The sequence below is a fragment of the Scylla paramamosain genome, chromosome 30 (assembly GCF_035594125.1).
Source record: "Scylla paramamosain isolate STU-SP2022 chromosome 30, ASM3559412v1, whole genome shotgun sequence".
NCBI lineage: Eukaryota > Metazoa > Arthropoda > Malacostraca > Decapoda > Portunidae > Scylla > Scylla paramamosain.
Genome location: NC_087180.1, coordinates 13,421,615 through 13,436,614, shown reverse-complemented (window position 1 = coordinate 13,436,614; position 15,000 = coordinate 13,421,615). Strand labels below are relative to the sequence as shown.

The following is a 15,000-nucleotide window of genomic DNA, read 5'->3' as shown; positions in this document are numbered from 1 at the left end:
TCGTATTTTACATTATTTAATTATTTCAGGTGCAAAACGGAAGTACACCATAATAATAGCACACAATGTAGAAAACAAAAAAGAATGACGAAACTTTAAATTTCTAAGCTGAAAGTGTAAAATACAAAAATTTTCATTTGCATACCAGAGAGACAGTCAATCAGGAATCAATGAAGGCGTTCCAGGCAAGGCGTCATAAGATCGATTGGCCAAACAAATGTGGTTACGGCATTACTATTCCACGAGTAACTGCCCGATAATCCAAGGCACTAACTTTATTCCCGGAAAGTGTCGCGACAAACTGATAGCGTCATGCACTGTCACGGAGGCACGATGAGGAGCTGAGACGCGTTTCATAAGTAGATTTTATTAAGGGTTGAGAACTTCTGTCTAGGTTTTGACGAGATGATGATGATGATCCATTTAATTATAAACATGGGCAACAGAATAAGTATGTGTGAATGAATCAATCAATAAGTCAGTAAAAAAACAAAAAAAAAAAAAAAAACTAGCATGGGAATAAGTGTGAATGTGAATGAATTATGATATAAAATGCATGAATCACGAAATCAATAGAAAAAACATGTACATGGAAATAAGTATGTGAGTGAGTGAATATATAAATGAATGAATGAATGAATGAATGAAAGAATCGTTAAATCAATACAGAGAACATCAATATATTCCTCCTTTTCTATATATTTTTATTTCTTCCCACAACTTCACTCTTTTCCGCGCCTTTTGAACTATAAATAAACTGTTGAATCTGAATAAACATATAATAACATATGTTCTATTATTTTTCCTCGTCTTTTTCCTTCAAACACTATTTCATTCTTTTAATCCAAACCTAACAACCTTTTAATCAAATCTAACAGTTACTATCGTTAACTATACAAATATTTCTGTCAATTATCTTTCCCTCCCTTTCCAGTTTTTCTCCCTTTACAAAATCCCTCCCTTGTTTGTTTGGATCCTCCCTTTAAGTCTCTTCTTTACTTCATTACCTTCTCTCTGTTTTCTCCTTCCCTTCCCTCCTTCTTGTTCTTGCTTCTGACCTTCCCCCTTTCTTTTAGTCTCTCAATTTCTTTCTTCTCCCATCCTCCTTCCTTCCTCCGCTCTCTGCATTTCTTCGTCTATTCCTTACTTACACTTACTTCCTTGTTTGCTTGCTTCCTTCCTTCTTTCCTTCCTGCCAAGACTTTCTTCTCCCTCTCGCAGTCTCACTTGCAAACAAAAGGGAATCTTTAGCACGCAAACTAATTAGATTTCTTGAACCCCCCAAAAAAGGTTTTCAGTCGAGTTGCAAAGTCTGCCAGTGTCTGAAAACCATTAATAAGACCTTATAATGTGGGTCCACCTCCCGTTTTCTCTCCCTGAGCAGCAGCGAGAGAAACTGAGAGAAAATGGAGGACTTGAGCTCACACCATTGAAGGGGAGGCTAAGGTAAAAAGAAAGTTAATTTAGTTCCTAAGAGGCGTCGGGGCTCAGTGATACGGGCAGATTATACTACATCATGTTGGGATTAGAAGGATTCACCTGAGATGGAGCCATTCAGACGATTAGGCGAGCTCAATCAGGGCGCTGGCTTTACCTGAGAGAGAGAGAGAGAGAGAGAGAGAGAGAGAGAGAGAGAGAGAGAGAGAGAGAGAGAGAGAGAGAGAGAGAGAGAGAGAGAGAGAGAGTACAATTCTATAAAAACTAGATTAATAAGCACTATATGTACCATTATTTTAAAGCGATTACTCTCTCTCTCTCTCTCTCTCTCTCTCTCTCTCTCTCTCTCTCTCTCTCTCTCTCAATACATTAGTCTCAATATCCAGACGTTCAATTTGATAATGTATTTGCAATGGAAACCAGCCAGTGCTGACACACACGCATGCATACACAGACGCACACACTCACACGCACGCGCGCGCATACACACACACACACACACACACACACACACACACACACACACACACACACACACACACACACAAGGGTATTTAGTTGCAAAAATACGTGCATGCAAAAGGAGGTATTATAAGAAATCGATAATCTTCAAATTAACTTTTTTATAACCTCGAAATCAGCTTAAATTTCTTCAGAGCTCCTGGGATCGCAAACTTGAGGGAAAATCTGGACAGGAAAAACTTAAGTAAACTTCCTAAGGTTGGTGGTTTGCATTGAGTTTCTTCAGCAGCTTATTTGCCTTCATATAAGCTTCCCGTGTGTGTGTGTGTGTGTGTGTGTGTGTGTGTGTGTGTGTGTGTGTGTGTGTGTGTGTGTGTGTGTGTGTGTGTGTGTGTGTGTGTGTTTCGTATTTTTAAAGGTCTCTGAATCTGATCACAACTTTTTAACAAAATCTGGTGCGAATCATTGCAGTTTCATGTGTGTTTTTTTTTTCTTTTTTTTCAATTCTAATGATAGATGAGCAACGATTTTCCATTGTTAATAAAAGAAAATGCCGATGAAAACATGACTAATAGTTTATGCAAGAATGTTTCAGAATACGGTGTGTGTAATTACTTGTTCAGTTGCAATGAATGTAGATGTACATGGGATATATGTACACCAAAAATATAACAAACATGAGTAAAAATAATAAATCACAAAATAATAACAATAATAATAATAATAATAATAATAATAATAATAAGAAGAAGAAGAAGAAGAAGAAGAAGAAGAAGAAGAAGAAGAAGAAGAAGAAGAAGAAGAAGAAGAAGAAGAAGAAGAAGAAGAAGAAGAAGAAGAAGAAGAAGAAGAAGAAGAAGAAGAAGAAGAAGAAGAAGAAGAAGAAGAAGAAGAAGAAGAAGAAGAAGAAGAAGAAGAAGAAGAAGAAGAAGAAGAAGAAGAAGAAGAAGAAGAAGAAGAAGAAGAAGAAGAAGAAGAAGAAGAAGAAGAAGAAGAAGAAGAAGAAGAAGAAGAAGAAGAAGAAGAAGAAGAAGAAGAAGAAGAAGTAGAACATGAAGATGATGAAGAAGAAGAAGAAGAAGAAGAAAAACAATAATAATATTAAATAACTAAGAATTCTAAAACACGTATCAGTATTGTAATTTCTCAACTTCTTTACCTTTTTTTTTCTAAGGCATCATCAAACCTTCAGCACAAGAGAGATGAGAGGCTTAACCTTCATCAGTGTCATTCCAGCAGCAAGTGTATCCCAAATGTGTTTTTAGTAGAACATTCGTGACCTTTCATGTCCCTAATCAATATTCTCTCTCTCTCTCTCTCTCTCTCTCTCTCTCTCTCTCTCTCTCTCTCTCTCTCTCTCTCTGAAGGAAGATGGGAATGAAGCGAAAAAGAGGAAGAATATGAGAGAGAGAGAGAGAGAGAGAGAGAGAGAGAGAGAGAGAGAGAGAGAGAGAGAGAGAGAGAGAGAGAGAGAGAGAGAGAGAGAGAGAGATAAATAAATGAAAATAAAAAGAAAACGGATATGAGGAAGCCACAATAATAGGGTAAACTCAACTATAAATTATAACACCACAAGACTGACGATAATATAAATAAAATGCATAACAACTTTCTCTTCCTCGCCTTTTGAAATCCATCTTTTATTCCATTCATTTGTGCATCAAGGTTACCTGCATATTTTATTGCCTAAACTTTCTCCTTCATAAGAAAGAAAACGGTAGTAGAGACTTGGAGATATACTTCTTGTGATTGATCTAAGACTTTAAGAATTTATCCACACCATAACCAAGGAGAGAGAGAGAGAGAGAGAGAGAGAGAGAGAGAGAGAGAGAGAGAGAGAGAGAGAGAGAGAGAGAGAGAGAGAGAGAGAGCACATTCTACTCTCCTCTCATATATGCCTAACCTAACCACACACACGTAAAAAAAAAGAAAGAGAAAGAAAAGAAAGAGAAAAAAAGGAAGAGAAAAAAATGAAAGAAAAGTCAGGCAGCAGATGGGTTTGATGAGGCACAGCCGAGTATTAACATCTCATCACCTTCCATTTTTTTTTATACCGAAATGAAAAGTAAAAGAAACTGACAAAAAAAAAAAAAAAGAAGATTTACGAATTCTGGGGCTAGTTGAAGTCGATTGAGTATTGAAAAGATAATGTTCACTGTGCTATTCCTTGTCTTTATTTTTATCTCTTTACCTTCTCCTCCTTTCTCCTCACTATTGTTCTCTCCTTCCTTCCTTCCCTTCTCCTTCATTGCCTTCCTCCCTCCTTCGGCCAGATGCTGCCTAAGGCGTCTCGTTTCTCCGGTCTAACACCTCCTAATTGTTCTCTCTCTCTCTCTCTCTCTCTCTCTCTCTCTCTCTCTCTCTCTCTCTCTCTCTCTCTCTCTCTCTCTCTCTCTCGTGTACCCTTCCATTTATCTTGTCTTTTTCTCTATTTGCTAACCACCTCATTCGAATTGCAACAATGTGTCTTTCCTTGAGAGAGAGAGAGAGAGAGAGAGAGAGAGAGAGAGAGAGAGAGAGAGAGAGAGAGAGAGAGAGAGAGAGAGAGAGTGAGTGTGTGTGTGTGTGTGTGTGTGTGTGGGAGGAGGCAATCGTAATAACCTTAATTTGTAATGAGGCGCACACCTGTCTTTCTCTGTCTTTCTCTCCTTTTCCTCCTTCATTTATTCATCTGCTCATTTTAAGTTCACTCGTTCTCTCCTCACCACTTGTGCTCCTGCTCCTCCTCCTCCTTCAGGCATCTCTCTCTCTCTCTCTCTCTCTCTCTCTCTCTCTCTCTCTCTCTCTCTCTCTCTCTCTCTCTCTTATTGGTTTATTGACGTTTTTATTTATTAATACTCTGAACTTCTTCGCGTTGTGAATAATAAATGAAACACATGCTGGCCTACACACACACACACACACACACACACACACACATAATCAGCTTTATCCTGGGTTCAAATGTTCTGTGTGTGTGTGTGTGTGTGTATAGGCACGAAGTTAACATGATCTTCATAAATCAGAATGCTTCAGATTCAAGACTCATTCGAATTGTAACACTGTTCGGAGCAATTCACCAGTAAAAACCATCGCAAATTGACCTCCATTAAGTCATTATTCACTCATGTCAGTAAAGTTTAATGCTTCGTTCATTTAAGAGCACTCTTTTTCCAATACTTATTTCTAGCTCCTTTTTTTCTTTTCTCTCTCTCTCTCTCTCTCTCTCTCTCTCTCTCTCTCTCTCTCTCTCTCTCCAAAGTGTCATCTATATATCAAAGTGCATGTCAAGCTCACCATTTCCGAGCCTGATGGAAGTTCAGTGCACGTCTGTCATCGTCATTCAGTGCAGCCTTAATTGTCCTTGCTTTTCAGTTATTAATCAAGAAGCAAAACATCACATTCATCTGGAATATTTGTACTTAGTTCCTTGATCTTCCAGTAAACACATGGTGACCCTCCCCTTCTCTCTCTCCCCCTCTCTCTCTCTCTCTCTCTCTCTCTCTCTCTCTCTCTCTCTCTCTCTCACTAATGAATACTGAAAAGATCCCGTTGCCTTTAAAATGTTCCTTTCATGACTTACTCGAAACAAAAATTCTCAAGTCAGAGTTTTTCCCCCGCGGATATTTGGAGTCAATTATGTCAGATTAACCTGCCTTCATCTCCTCATTCTTTCCATAAAGACAAAAATGACGAGGTTGCAGTAAGTATATATCCTTAGTAACCTTTAATACATTGTGGAAAATCTTGAGACGAAAATATATAGAATGATAATATCAGTGAGAAGAAATTGATAAGCTCGCATGATTAAAAGACGGAATGTAAAAGGGGAGGACAAGATACGCGTACAAAGTAATGAAGCTCTATTGTGAGTATATCGAAAGCCAATTCTCAATAATAATTCCTTTTTTTACGCACCTATCAATATCTTATGATGACCCTTCGGCTTTTCACGACGATCTTCTTGGATTATCATTATCTGTTATTAATGAAAGTTTTATCCTGTGATTTTAATAGCGGCTTTATATTTTATAGCTGCCCTTCAATATCTACAGCGCCTCCATCAGCATCTATAGTGGGAAAGGTTACCAAGTTACCTCCTCTCATTTCCTGGAGATAGTTTTATGTGGAAGTGTAGGTCATGTCTATATATTAGTATCGGTATGCCACACTTAAGGCTCCAACAGTGATCTCTACGTCACTCAGGTTGTTATTGTTGTTGTTGTTGTTGTTGTTGTTGTTGTTGTTGTTGTTGTTGTTGTTGTTTTTGTTGGCTGATAGTCGGGTGAGCACTAACGCTGCCTTGCCACGCTACCTAGAGTCAATTTTACCAAAATATTGTAAAGTTGATCCTCCTATAACTTTTTTCCTCTGCGATATAGAGCAATTCACAACACTGAAAGCAATGTATTGAATCTCTATAAGAATAAGAATCTCTATGGAATGTCTATAGGAAAGAAGGAAGGATAAAAAGAACAGATTTTACAATTTCTAGCCAGCTCACCAATTTGGAGGTGGCTGAAGAACAAGCAAAGATGTCTCCAAGTGGGCAGTGATTAAAGAACGAAGTACCAAATAGCAGTGAAAGGCTTAACTGTGGGTACTGCTATGTTCTCAGTTACAAGACGCCTTCTTTAATGTCTGCAGTGCCTCACCGTTACCTTCGTCAGTATCCTCCTTAAAATTCGAAAATCTTACTTTTTAATTTTCAGTTAAATATACAATGATTTTAGTTACTTTCAAGTCTCGTTCCATCTCTTTTATAGGATATTCACTACTAAAGCTCTCTCTCTCTCTCTCTCTCTCTCTCTCTCTCTCTCTCTCTCTCTCTCTCTCTCTCTCTCTCTCTCTCTCTCTCTGATAACTGCCCCAACGACCGATTATGCTTTTATCTCTTTTTCTCTCCCAATTATTTTTAACGTTCTCCTCGACCAACTTTTCCTCTTTTATGTCCTCGTCCTTTTCTTTTATTTCCCTGTAGTTTTTTCTTCCGCTACTGTGATTCTCGTTATTGTTTTTGATGTTTGTTTCCGGGGATGTACACTAATACTCACACAGAGACTCCTTTCCTCCCCACCCCACACCTCCCGCCAGACACATTATTGATTTCATACGTACAACAGGATCATTAAAAGAAAAGAGAGATAAAACAAAAAAACAAACAAAAAGAAAAAAAAAACGATAAACATACATCAGGGTATTTTCAAAGCGTCACGAAGCGTTTCAAAGTATCAGAAAAGCGTTTCGAACGATCCCTTTGCGGCGTTGGTAATAATCCCATTGCGACGAGTCAGTTTTAATAGTTTTGTCTGGTATTTTACATCCGGCCATTCTTTTTTTTTCCCTTTTTATTTATGTTGGCAAATTTTCACAAGCACCTTTGGAATTTGCATTCATTTAGTGCTGACAAAATTCCCACCAAATAGTGATATTAGTGTGTGTGTGTGTGTGTGTGTGTGTGTGTGTGTGTGTGTTCATTAAGAGCGGCTATCAAATGGGCTCAAAGGGAATTTAGTTTAATATATTGCTCCGGAGACAGTGAGAGAGAGAGAGAGAGAGAGAGAGAGAGAGAGAGAGAGAGAGAGAGAGAGAGAGAGAGAGAGAGAGAGAGAGAGAGAGAGAGAGAGAGAGATAACATATGTAACAAATGAGTGAAAAAAACAAACAATGAAACTCTACTACAAAGAAAATAATCCCACTATGTATTTACGTATTAAATTTGCATTGCGACATGATATACAGTTTCATTTTAGGGTTAGTCTGGTACTTCCGCTGAATTTCTCCTCGTATTCCTCTTCCTTCCACTCATTTCTCATCTCTTCCTTCCTCTCACTTCCTCACTTCCTCTCCTCATTTCATTCACACTCTCTCCTCCCACTCTCTTCGTATTTCAAGTGTTTTCCTTTTTCCTTCTATTCATTTGTCACTCTACTTCCACTTATTTCTTCCTTACTTCCTCTTATTCTCGACCCACTTATGCCTTTCTCCTCTCTTCTCTATCTCTCTTATGATTCCGTTTTATTTTATTTATTTCCTCCTTTCACTCACTTCTTACTCTACTTTCTCATTTCCCCTCATTTTGATTCCATACCTAACTTTCCTCTCTCTGACCTTTCTCCTCACCCAAATTTCTCTTCCTCCTCCTCTTCCTTTCACTCATCTCTCGTCCTTTACTTCCCTCATTTGCTCTTTGCCACTCACTCTTCCGTTCATGCTCTATTACTCTCTCTCTTTCCTCCCTCTTCTTGTACGTGATTCACATCCTCATATTCTAATTTTCCTTATTACCGTTCGTATTTTCCACCTTAGTCTCTCGTCCGTGTGCTCTATATTTCCACTCGCCCTGCAGTCTTCTCTGTTGCATTTTTCCCTTCCGCTTTCAATAGCCAATTACGTTGCAAGCCTTATGATCAGAAGCAACACACAGGATTTTTAACAGTTTGCGGTGATCAGTGAAGTGGTTCTCTCTCTCTCTCTCTCTCTCTCTCTCTCTCTCTCTCTCTCTCTCTCTCTCTCTCTCTCTCTCTCTCTCTCTCTCTCTCTCTCTCTCTCTGCTTTTCATTCTCAACACAAAGTTCTGGAAAGTTACGGATGTGATGAATCATTATGAACCAAACTCAGGTAGAAAATTAATAGTAGTTTCACAAGCACGTTCATACACACACACACACACACCACACACACACACACGCACGCAGTCTTCCCCCTCCTAATGCTCCACAAACCATCCCCAAAACCATAATACACTTTTAGATAAAACAAATGAAAGCGGGCAATAAATATTCGACATGAAATTACTATGAAACAATATTTGCCTCGGAGTATTTAAAGGGGGAGTAAGAGGGAGGTGGAATTGTGGCCTTTAAACCTGGATATAACAACTTTGCCTGCCTTCCCGCCCCTCCTCTACTGCCCTTCAGCCACTCGTAACCACACAGAGAGGAAATAATTACCGGGGTGTATAAAACGACACGAGTAATAAAGTAGGAGTATAAAGTAAGAGGGAAATTTATAAGAGAAAACGAGCGGAAATGAAAGCTTAGAAAAGTGAGATGAATTGTAAAAGCATATTGTTATTTTTCTTTCGTCTCTTATTATTATTATTATTTTCTTTTTAGCCAAACAAATGCGTTAGATCACCACGTTCCCTTAATTACGTGTTTTTACCTGCATTTTACCTGCGTGTCGCGTCGTGCCGTCGATCTGCGGGTTTTAATTTGAAAATGAAAATGTGTCCTGAAATTCAGTACTTTAATCCCCAAACAAAATGCGATTACGAGTTATTAAAAACGAGAATTCCATCGCTTAGTACTAATGAGACGCCTTTGTTTCCTGGTGTGCTGCTGTGTGTGGAGGCGAGGGAGAGGATGGGAGAGTGTGGGAGAGTGTAGGAGTGCTGGGGGAGGGAGTTTCAGGAATGTGGCAGCCGGGGTACAGCTTATCAGAGTCGGAATAAGGGACACGTTCGAGCGAAAGTCTGGAAGCACCGCGGCGAGAGGACGAGTTTGCTGGAATTAGGTGTAGTGTCTGAAATGATGCTGCAGTGAGGTGGAGTGATGGAGGAGGAGTGGGGAGTGAGGGGAGGGAGGAGGCAGGCTGGAGGGTGGAGACGTGGAGTGAAGGGTACAGAAAGTAAAGTGGAGAGGAGAGATGTGAGGAGGTGAAGTGTAGTGCTTGTGGAGTAGAGAGAGAGAGAGAGAGAGAGAGAGAGAGAGAGAGAGAGAGAGAGAGAGAGAGAGAGAGAGAGAGAGAGAGAGAGAGAGAGAGAGAGAGAGAGAGAGAGAGAGAGAGAGAAAAGACATGATCAAAACGTGCTTTGATTTCCCTTAAAATAAAATTTCCCAGATTCTCTAGATAGGAAATTCATGAATAGGAGAGAGAGAGAGAGAGAGAGAGAGAGAGAGAGAGAGAGAGAGAGAGAGAGAGAGAGAGAGAGAGAGAGAGAGAGAGAGAGAGATATACCAACAAACATATTCTATAACCAAAGTACCCTAAAACATTTACTTCTACTACTGGAATGCACGTGAAGTGAAATGAAAATGCTTTGAAAACACACGAGAGGAATTTGAAAGAGAATGAAATATTGAACGAGAATAATGAAAAATGGTAAAAATATAACCAGCTTGGGCAATGAAAGCTATCGGTGTATTGCGGCGCGTGGAGTGGACGGCAGGTGAAATGCAGGTAACTGAGCGAGCTGATATTTAATGCAGGTGTGACAGGTGTGGGTGCAGTGTGTCGCCGCGGCTCACTCACCGACACGCGGGTAAGGTTACGTTATGGTTACATTAATTGCCCGGGGGTGGGAGTCCTGCCGCTGCTATATGGGCTGGGTTATGTTTCAGACAGAGTAATGACCTGAACTTATTAATTGAATGCCTCGCCCCCTACCCCCTGCCTCATTTTATGGCTCCACCTCTCATGACAACCTGTGGACTGTGAAACCAACTGAAATTTAACTCAACTTACCCTAACTATACTTCATTCCCACAAGCGAGTCACCTTTCATTCCTCCCTATAAAAATTCGTTGCTAGTTTTTTATATTCTACGTGTTACTTTCCTGACTATTTTTGTATCTGTGCATTGGAAGGAGTGGCGCGTGGGGAGGAGCCTTCGGCTGTAATGTTTTTATCTCTGTAGGAAATATTAATTGTTTGAATGAATTTTCGGGCTTAACTGAACTCTTTCGAGGGAGATATTTCAAAACACTTCTCATAATTTCGGATGATCTTTTTGACTCTACTCTTTTGTGACTGACACCTTAAGTGGGCCTTTTTTTTTCTTTCCAGCATTTTTGGTTGCCCTTGACCAGAACCACTATTACATAAGGAAAAAAAAAAAACTGAAAACATCTTTTTTTTATGTTTTTGCTGACCTATTTAGTGCTAAGAAATCCTACACAGTCCTACGTGATGTACCCTAATCTAATCTGGCCTGTATAAAGGATGAGTGAGTTCAGGGTTGATAGAACACGGAGGCTCTCATTGTTCCTGACCTGTCCTAACAACTTTAAATATTGAGTGACCTTCCTCGCCGGGAATTCCACGCCACATACAGCATACGGAGGCTTTATTGCTCAGCGCGATGTGAAGTGAAGGCAAACATTTCCCGTAATACATTTATGAACTTAGCAAGTGACCTGAGAAAAGAGCAAATATAATTAAACATGAAAAGCAAGTGGAGGACACGACGAAGCAGAAACAGCCCAGACCTGAACGCTAAACTTTAAGTCTTCCAAAAACAAAAACAAACACATCATAACCCACTTTGTACTTGAAACACGATCACACACACACACACACACACACACACACACACACAGGAAGGCTGGGCGGCAAACAGGCTGCACTTCATAACAACAAACAAGTGCAGTCCTCGCCTATTCGAAACAGCTGGCATAAACAACACTACGTCAACAATGCAAACCGATAATAAGCTGTCTTCCTCCTAAACCCACAGCGGTGCAGGGACTGAACAAACGATACCCACGCGTTAACTGTACCTTGTCCACGTCAAGGAGGCAGCGGAATAGGTAGAGGCGTTGGGAATGCCATGACCTGAGCGAAGAGAAGAAAATCACTGTTATCGATTCACTACTTGATGTCATGGGCTCGTAACTCTCAAACATTTTGGCGCCTCATCTTGACTATTTTTAACATTTTTACTTGTTATTAGAGTTTTAAAGGCGCTTATAATTTCGTAGTGATAGTTTAATAAGGATTTTGCGTCAGTGGTAGGGAAGAACTTCATGAGAACCTGTTTTGCTATTTTTTTTCTTCCTTTCTTTCCTGTAGATGTTTATAAAGATTCCACACATTGCTTTTAATGTTGTGAGTTGTTGCATATCGCAGTGAAGGGGTTATCTTGGCCTATGCTTCCATCAGATCATGGTTGGCACTCAATATTTGTGGAGGCATGGGTCGCTGGTCATTCCTGCCTGATAATAATAATAATAATAATATGGAAATTGTTGCATGCTATTTGATATTTACCTAATCTTTAAAACAAAATATGACAGCGGATAGGAAACAAGTAAGTACATGTGACAGACAGAAATATAATAACCAATTACGATAGAATGCAATGAAAATAAGGGAAACTAAATCCTAACACAGACACCTTCATGCAAGACTGACAGGTGACTGAGACGTGACTGCCCAACGCCTCCCTATATGGAAAAACAGTATAGAACAATTTTCTACCCATCATTGCCATAACGCCTCCCTGGTGGTGACGCAGACACTATCTTTTTATTGATGTCATTGCTCCTATTAATATATATTTCTCTTGTATTCTGAGTTGAAGGAAGGTGGAAAGATATTAGTTTTGATATTATTTACAGGAATACTTGTGGATTTAGAGACATGCATGAGTTGTATCAAAGGGAAAGAAAGGAGCAGAAATAAATAACATGTGAAGAAGGGAGGGAGGCAGGTCAAGGGGAATACAAGAAATGAAGTTAAATTGACGACAATGAACTATATCGAATTAAAGAAAGCTGATAAACACTGAGCAAAGAGAGGTAGCAAGAAAATAAAATGCAACCCAGAGAGAGAGAGAGAGAGAGAGAGAGAGAGAGAGAGAGAGAGAGAGAGAGAGAGAGAGAGAGAGAGAAATACTCGTTCATTTACAATTAGTGGCATGAATACAAACTTGTTTTACGGAACATTATTAATTCAAGTGAACTGTTACTGATGAAAATGACCACCACAAATCATTCTAATCACTCTCTCTCTCTCTCTCTCTCTCTCTCTCTCTCTCTCTCTCTCTCTCTCTCTCTCTCTCTCTCTCTCTCTCTATTGGTAATCACCCAGCCTTGTACACTCGACCATTATTTCTATTCATTTCTTTTTTAGTCTCGCTCTCAAGTGGATGCCAAACGAGTCTATTTTATTGCTTCAAAACATTTCCCACCGAATTATGACAAAAAGAAAAGGATTAATAAAAAGCAAGTCTCCGAAGAGGAAAGACAAATTAAGTAGACAAATTAATCAGACACGATTATACGAAAACAAAGGGACAAGAAATCAAGAAGAAAACAAAACAGATGTTCAAAACAAAAATCCAGAAGAATGGGGAAAAAAAGAGTAAAAAAAGAAAGAAAATTAAAAGTTGTCGTAAAATTCACCAAGCGAAAATTCTTGCACCGGTTATAATTTTCCTCCGAAAATGAAAAATATTCCCAGGCACACACACACACACACACACACACACACACACACACACACACACACACACACACACAGCAGGCTGAGGACGACCCGGGGAGCGACCTGACCTCCCCGCAGGCTCGTAGGTCACAGCAGGCAACTAAGAAAAGACTATGTTTAATGCCTCGAAAATATAGGAAGGAAAAATGAGATAGAGAAAAGCTGCTAGAAGTCTTTCCAATTCAGAGGAGGAAGCGGAAGAGAGGAGGAGGAAGAAGAGGAAGAGGAGGAGGAGGAGGAGGAGGAGGTGGAGAGACGTGACATAACCTCTTAGAAAATGTATTCACAGAAAATACTTGAAAAAATCACCTCACCTGAAAGAAGATGAAATAAAATTTTAAAAAATGGTGTAAAAATAAATGTAGTCACAGAAAATATTACTAGATCAACATAACCAGTGATTGAGAGAGAGAGAGAGAGAGAGAGAGAGAGAGAGAGAGAGAGAGAGAGAGAGAGAGAGAGAGAGAGAGAGAGAGAGAGAGAGAGAGAGAGAGAGAGAATTTCATAAACGATCATGGGGAGGAAGATCAGTTAACTAAAAAAAATCGGACGAAGAAAAAAACTCGCAAAAAAAAAAAAAAAAATAGAAGAAAAAAATAACCCCCCCAAAAAATGTAGAAGAAAAAAATTGCAAAAAAACAGAAACAAAAAAATAATAAGAGAAAAATAAACTACTGGTGAGTAAAGTGAGTCGGCGTAAGCAAGGCAGGAAATCAGCACTGCCAATTAGGAAGGATGAGTGAATGGTGCTTGACCTTTACTGGTGTTTGCTACTTGCCTGGTGCTGCCTGAGTTATGGCCGCGCCGCCTCTTACACCACCACCTCTTTTTTCGGGTGTTCCGTGCCGCTTTATCTTGAATGCTGCCTCATCTCGAATGCTCCTTTATCCCAAACCTTGGCTAACTCAGACGTTACTTTATTTTAAAATGATGTGTTATTTGAAATGGTACTTTATGTTAGTTGTTGCTTTATCTCAAATGCTGGTTATATATTAGCTTTACCTAGCTAGATTTGAATGGTACTTTATTTTAATGCTACGTTATTTGAAATCCTACTTTGTTTATTGTTACTTTATCGCAAATGCTTCTCATCTTAAATCTTTTCTTACTTGGAATGTTCCTTTATGTCAAACCTTGCCTAACTCGGATGGTACTTTATTCAAAATGCCGTGTGATCTATAATTACCTATACTTTATTTTAATGGATACTTTTCTCAAACGTTGGTTATTTTAAATGGTTCCTTATCTCACATACCTCTTTATCTCAAGTGCGAGCCATGTGAAAAATGACGTACTTCAGTGGAGACAAAGAACAGGTAAATATAGAGTTGCAGTGCATCGAGAAAAGATTACGAAAAATGTGAAGATAAGGAAATGTGTAGGTAACATAAAGTAGGTGTAGAAAATAAATTACATAAATGTAATGCTGTAGTGTGTTGACATAAAATACGAAATGTGTAAGTGTGTGTGTGTGTGTGTGTGTGTGTGTGTGTGTTAGATGCAAAGGACGAGAAAGTGTTCAACGGGAAAATAAGACAGAGTCCGTGAATCAATAAAACAACAAACAAGCGAGGCGCACAAAAAGTTTCCCTCTCAGGCCGGAACAACAAGCAAGCAATAACACTTCCGCCACCACAACCTGAAACACTAACGAATGCAATTGCAGGCGAGTCTTAAAACAGAATTTCAGTCGTCGCCCTCGAGGCCACAAAACACACGGCAACGAAACTATTTTCTATGAAGGAAACTCTTGAGGTGAAGCTTTTTAATTAGGTTTTAAAGGTGCACCAGACCTGCGGCCACCTCAAACCCCGACCAGGCCGCGCCCGCTGCAGACCGCGCCCGCCACGGCAGGGAGGGCGGCGGCAGGCGGCACCCCTGCCCGCCAGCCCCTGGCCTGGCCTGGCCGCG

General features: G+C 39.7%; 1 protein-coding gene across 2 annotated transcripts in view; it reads right to left on the bottom strand.

Annotated features, from left to right (window-relative positions):
* The window catches only part of LOC135115866 (uncharacterized), a 204,369-nt gene extending 192,926 nt beyond the window's left edge, over nt 1–11,443 (bottom strand). Inside the window, exon 1 of one of the 2 annotated variants that reach the window (XM_064032947.1) lies at nt 11,382–11,443. The gene's annotated coding sequence lies outside the window, so the exon portion shown is untranslated. The remainder of the gene's footprint in view (nt 1–11,381) is intronic. The other variant, XM_064032943.1, reaches the window with a different exon arrangement.
* Nucleotides 11,444–15,000: the final 3,557 nt, after the last annotated feature.